The following is a 6,544-nucleotide window of genomic DNA, read 5'->3' as shown; positions in this document are numbered from 1 at the left end:
AGCATACAATATGAAATTCATGTGTGATAAGCTTTCCCATTTGATTTCTATTGTCTCAGTTTAGTTTACCACCTCGCCATCTGTATTGCCATTTGTCCTGTTTACAAAATGTAGTAAGCCAGAATTTTAGCACTGGTGCATATAGTCTCCCATTTAGTTTATATTTGTAGATAACACATTTTCTTTATTTTCAAACTTCGCCTGAGAATGAATATGCAATGCAGTAGTTACAAATGAGGATGGCATTTGCATCACTTATTGTAAAGGTTGAACATCCTTTTTATATTTTACTCTTTTCAATAGATGTGCATTTGTTTTTTTTTGTTTTATGTTTGTTATCTGTTTCTTGTTGGATTTAAGGTTGAAATCTGGCTCTTAAATAGCTTCTTATTAACAATAGTACGACAACTCAAACAGTTACGTAATCCAAAAAAATAATATGATCCCAAACAATGTTTAAATTTAAGCCAAGTGATGAACCTTAATGCTCTGTGAAAGACAGAAGCATGAAGGCATTACAAGGATGCAATGTTTTCATTCCTCGAAGATATGAGGATAGTGATGTAAATTTAATGACATCAAGGATGGCAACATAAATTAGGACAAACAAGTCTGTGGCTATAATCCAGTACAGAAAAAGAAGCAACAATTATCTTTTTGGCCACAGAGGAAAGAAAAATATATATTTTTGATTAAAACAAAAAATGTAACCTTTTTTTTTATTCATTGACGAATCTGAGACGTAAAAGAGAAAATAATAAAAAGTTTTTGTATGAATATAACTCAGAACTATGAAAAGGGTTGTCAGAAGATTCAGAAGTTCTGATTTTGTTTTCAGAACATCAAGAGTCTCATTTTGTTGTCATCTAAAACAAATTTGGAATAACATAATTCAATTCAGTTCAATTCAATTCAATTTCATTGTTTTGTTTTATTATTGTTTATTGTTTTTATATTGTGCCAAATCACAACAAATGTCATCCAAAAGTACTTTCAAGGTACAGCCCATTCATTCGTCCAATTTTAGAAACTTGGAACCAGGAGCAGACTGAGAATGGTAGCTCTCTGGTAGATATACATATATATATATATATATATATATAAGTATATATGAATATATTTATACATATATATATGTATGTGTGTGTGTGCGTATGGTCTGATGTACAGGTCACTGGGTGGATTAAACCTACAAAATACTGTCAAAAAGATCAAAAAGTTACCCTCAGAGATTAGTGTCACCCCTGAATAATAAGATCGTACAGTCAAACACTCAAACATGCTAAGAGACCTGAGAGGCAGGCAGCTATCTTGAAATTCATGGTCAGGTTGTTCTCTGAACTTCTACTATCTTAGAGAGCATTTAGACCTTTGATTTGCTACTCGCCTGTACATGGGTGACGTTTGACTTTTAAGAGTCTGAGCGGACCACTCTTCCCCTCCAGTCCTTTCAGTCTGAAAAAACTACAGCGAGAAAGTCTGGATGTTACTAGATAGTGGTGTCATTGGCATGAATAATAGAAAAGCCCTATACCCTATCTAACAGACAGACTGAGTCTCTGTTTTGTTACACCCCCCAGCCCATATCAAGAGCCTGTCAAAAATTAGTTCCACCTCAGTTCACCCGCCCTCCTCTTCTTCCTCCCGCCCCTACCCCATGCCCGCCTCCTTCCCTGCTCTGTGCAATAGCTGATCACTCATGGATAAACACTGCTAATGTGTGCCAGCGAGTAATGAGGGGCTGATCGAGCTCTGCCACACCACCAAGAAGTAGCAGAGAGAGAGAGACAGGAAAGAAAGATAAAAAAAAAAAGAATGAGTAGAGGGAATGTGAGTGAGTGTGTGTATGTACTATATGTTGGGTAGGTGACAAGAACCTTGACAGTTAATTATCTGGAGAATATGGCAATCAGAGCAGCAATGAGTGTTTCTGAGTGTCTTTCTGTTATTTGGTCCTTGGGGACGTGTCGTCGAATACATTCGACAGACATTCTGCTGAAGGCTTAAGGCCTCTCAGCTCCTCTCTGCTCAGCTGTGTTCATTGCTGAACCATTTTGCTTTCTGTAATTATTCACCTTGATGGAAACTTCTTTCCTGTTACCTTGGATCATGCATTTACACAAATGGTTTGAGGTTACCACCATCTGTACACACATTAGGATTACATCATCCTATAACCTGGTTGATGTATGAGTCAGTATAAAAAACTGTGCACTTTAAGTAGTACTTGACCGCATAAACAGTTTTCATTTGAATTGTCTTGATTAGTAGACATGTCTTGCAGGTTTCTAGCCTTAACGTCATACAATGGAAGTGGATACAATTTTGTTGATGGCTCTCATGGTACAGAATGTTCAATTTGAAAAGATAACAGGGTTGGTCATCAAATGCGATGATGACACAGCTAAATAATAAGCCTAAAGTCATAATAAAAACTTTTTAAATTTGAGAGGTGTAGTAGGTTTAGCTAATAAGTCTATGAAGCACAAATCCCTACAAACAATGTCTCTCTTTTTTGCACACATTTTCATTTGATAAACTGTAAGATAAAGTTATTTTTTGTAGCCAGAAAAAAACAAAACAAAAACAAGCATCAGAGAAGAACATTTTTATCATACCTAATTTCGTTGATCTAATACTATTTTTTTCAATCCCATCTTTTTCAGTTAAATTGTTTTGAAATTGCAACCCACTTAATAGATAGATTGCTGCAGTTTTCATTTTCTTTTTCTGTGTAAGAATGACCAACACAGTTTCACTTAGGTTCTCGCAGTCGTCTATTGGGTTGCATCATGGAACACAGCTTTCTATTGTGTGTGTATGTGGCTATTATAATAACTGCATGGAACACCTCCTCACTGCTTTTTGTAAAATGGTCACAAACAGGGGGATTTTCTTACCGAAAAGGCAAAAAATTTCTTTGACATTCAAAGGTCAAAAGAGTTTGTGGCGGAGCTAACATGACTGTTAATAATGTACCTCAGATACTGGTCTTACAAATCCTCCTACCTGACAACATGGTTCAACTCATGTGCTGTTAAGTATATGCAATGAAAGCATTCCGTTACGGTTTGAAACAAAAATTCCTTAAAGAATTAAAGAAGGATCTTAATTATACATCAAGTTCTGATAATTTGAACACAATCCTACTTCCAAGCCTCAAGTATAAGAACCTATATGTCTTGGCAATATGTTTTTCTCATTACGTCGATTGAAAAACAAATACACATAGACACTTGGGGACAGTATCTGACACCTCAGGTGTACAAATGCTTGGATCTGATGCTTGTTATAGTATCTGTTTAAAACTCCTGGATATTTTAACACATCCTTGGTTTTCCCAAGCTTGAATTGCTTTGCTGTTGCAGAAAGTCAGTTTCTTACCGGGATCATTAAAATGTCGATTTATCATCTTGTTTTATCCCGTTGAAGTGTTGAATATTATTACATAAGTCATGCAGGGAAGACTGACTGAATTGACAATTAGGCTTCTCTGATTCAGTCTAAAAGTGCCCGCTGCTTGCTTCAGGCCAGGCTTCTTCTCCCAAGAAGCGCCCCTGGTCACAGCCTTTCATTTGCTTTTTTTGGTTCACAGCCACAGCACACTAACACACAGATACACACTCTACCTTCTCTCATAATGTCTGACCCTGACCCACCACCAAACGGTCCTAGAGAGAGAAACATGCCCAAGCAGGCAGGACCTACGGCAGCTGGTAGAGGTCAATCATCCTGGTCAATATATGGACAGTTTGGACACATATAAGCACAGAACAATCCCCAGCTGTCCGCCTACTCTCTGCCTTCCAGCCATAAATAGCGATGGTCACATCATAACTCTTTCCAGGCTGTATCGGCAGAAGGAAGGGAGGAGGGGGTGATTTGTGTGCTTTTGCATTTATTGAAAATAATAGAAAACAAGTTTAGTTTTTTCCTTCCTGTCCCCCTTCATTGATGAGTGATCATAACGTTTTTGTTCCTGTACTTTATTACATGTTTTGTTGTGTTTTTATATATGCTAAATATAGCGGTACACTAAAATGAATCTGCACAATACTTTTTAATTGAGGTTTTGTTATTTATCAAAAGGAACTTTTTCCTGACCATTTTCAAGAAATACCTGCTTAAATGGCATTTAGATGGTTTATCGGAATAATGATATGAAGTCGTGACCCTATAATGTCAGGTAGCTTTCTTAATTTTGGACTCCACTCAAAGGTCAGCACTGTGGGACAACTAGATATTGGCCAATGAGAAATTAGGACCAACAGTGAACTGCAAAACATGAGCACAGGGCTCACTTTGAATGATAACTACCATCACAGTGACTGAGCTGCTATGTGGCTTTACATACATAACTGATCTCGCTATGAAGGTAGAAAAAGTGGGAGGAGGCAAAAGCATTTCTGTACTACAAACCTGTCTGTAGACATCTACAGAACAGCGACATACTACTGTAAGTCAGTAATGTGCTATGCTACTGTGGGTAATGTCATCAGCTCGTTTCAGTTTGTTGTTGGATCCCCCAAAATACCAATGTTGTCATTCAAACCCTGTGAGACACCACCCTGCCTCCACCCTCAGCACATGATATGTTCTTCCTTCATCCCTCTGACCTCTTGAACCACAAGCAGTATCACAAGTCCAGGTGGAGCTTCTACTTATGCAAAGCTTCATAAATCAAGGGCAGAGGTCACCAATTGACAACCCGCAACAGAGCAGCTCCGCCTCTACTCAGAAGTGGCTGCTTGTTAGCATGGAATCTAAGCTCCTTTGTTCCTCCAGGATGGACCATTCTTATTCGTTAACAGGGTGTCTAATGAAGCTCCAGTGTAACACAGATGTTGAATGGCAGACATGCAGATGCACATTGCACATCTCTAAATAAACCTTCTCTAAATTTTGATCCATAGAAATTTTGCCTTTGCGTTTTAATATGACATTTTTTCTTAGCTTTGGCGAAGTTGTGAGAAATGTAGGCATCCAATCTGTTATTTTAAATGGAAACTTAGTCAACTCAGCGCACCTTGTATGTCAACAGTAAGAGATTTGATTTGGACACATATTTTTATGTTGTTCAGCGCTCCTGTTTACTTGTTGTACAAGGATTTTAAGTCAGATACAGGATTTCAACTCATTTCAACCCTTCAGTTCATCAATCACTTTCTTTCTATTTCTGCTAAGTAAAACTTATTTTAAGCTTCTGTCGTTCTGCATCCTGTGAAAGCTTCACTGCACCTTCCGATCAGATACCTTTCTAATGCAGGTTTTAGCTTCTCACCTCTGGAGTCCGCATCCGTGTCCTGCAAACCCATAACTGACAGAAACTACAGAAACAGATTTTCCATAAACTTGGTGGAGCAGATCTTTGTCCACTTTAACCTTTGTTTTGTTTTCCATAGCAGAGCAAAGCTACAGGACCAACAAACTGCACCAAGTCAACTCAGAGCAGCCCACAGCTTAGATTAGTCCTCATTTTTATGCGATTTCCCCCTAGTGGGAGCAAAACTCTACAACAAGTAGACATGTGTTTGCAAGGCATGAACAGAGAGTGAACGGAGAACTATTTACTGCCTTTTACAGCTACGCTCCTCTAGTTGACTCGGATGTAAACGCTTTTGTGATACATGTGTAAATACTAGAGCATTCCCATTAGCTGTTGGTGGCTGGACCCAGTCAATTGACATTCAGCTTATTATTTTTCAAAGTTTTGTTTCAAGGTTAAAAAAAGTGGTCACTATGAAAAAGTTTTATAATCACCAGCTCATTAAAACAGCTCCCCTGCAAGTAATACTGCAGCCCACACATGGAAGTACTGCCATTTAAAAGGGACAGATACATATTTTTTTTTTTATATATTAGTGGAAAATAAGCTCATAGTTTGATTGTGTTTCCATCCAGTAGGAGAAAAACTGTCCTGCCAGAATTGTAGGATACTAAACCTATTCCAATGTACACTTTGTAATATGTGGATATGCAATGGACAGTGATTCATGCAGAATTTATCTGTAACTTGATTTTATTTGTTGTATTCCAACAGACTGTAAAATATTGGAGCAGGACACCATGACTTAGACTCCTCTCCCACATGTTTTCATGTCTTCATTTCCCTCACATTATGTGGATGCTGCCCTACACCAAACAATGATCGAGGAATGCATTACCATCTCATGATTTCTAATCATGGATTATTTCACTATATTTGAGAGAAGTGGCCAAATGCCCCTATAACATCATTTCTGCTGAGAGTGGGCACCCTGTACAAAGTGCAAACAGTCAGCCTTTAGGTTTGTTCCATGTTTGGGTCACATTACTCTTACTACTTTGGATTACTTCAAAAAGCAAAAAGACAAAGTCCCAAAGGCTATAACATTTTGAGTCTTTCCTTTTTGAAATGGCCTGAAATAAATCCATTCCTGATATGAGATGCAGACATAGTTGTGAAGGTTCATTATATTTTTTCCTTTTCATACTTAGCCTAGAGGACAAAATGTGAAAATGAAAACAAAAAGCAAACACATTGTATATTCTTTCATAAAACCAG

Source organism: Odontesthes bonariensis, chromosome 20 (genome assembly GCF_027942865.1).
Source record: "Odontesthes bonariensis isolate fOdoBon6 chromosome 20, fOdoBon6.hap1, whole genome shotgun sequence".
Classification (NCBI taxonomy): domain Eukaryota; kingdom Metazoa; phylum Chordata; class Actinopteri; order Atheriniformes; family Atherinopsidae; genus Odontesthes; species Odontesthes bonariensis.
This window is presented reverse-complemented; position numbering follows the sequence as displayed.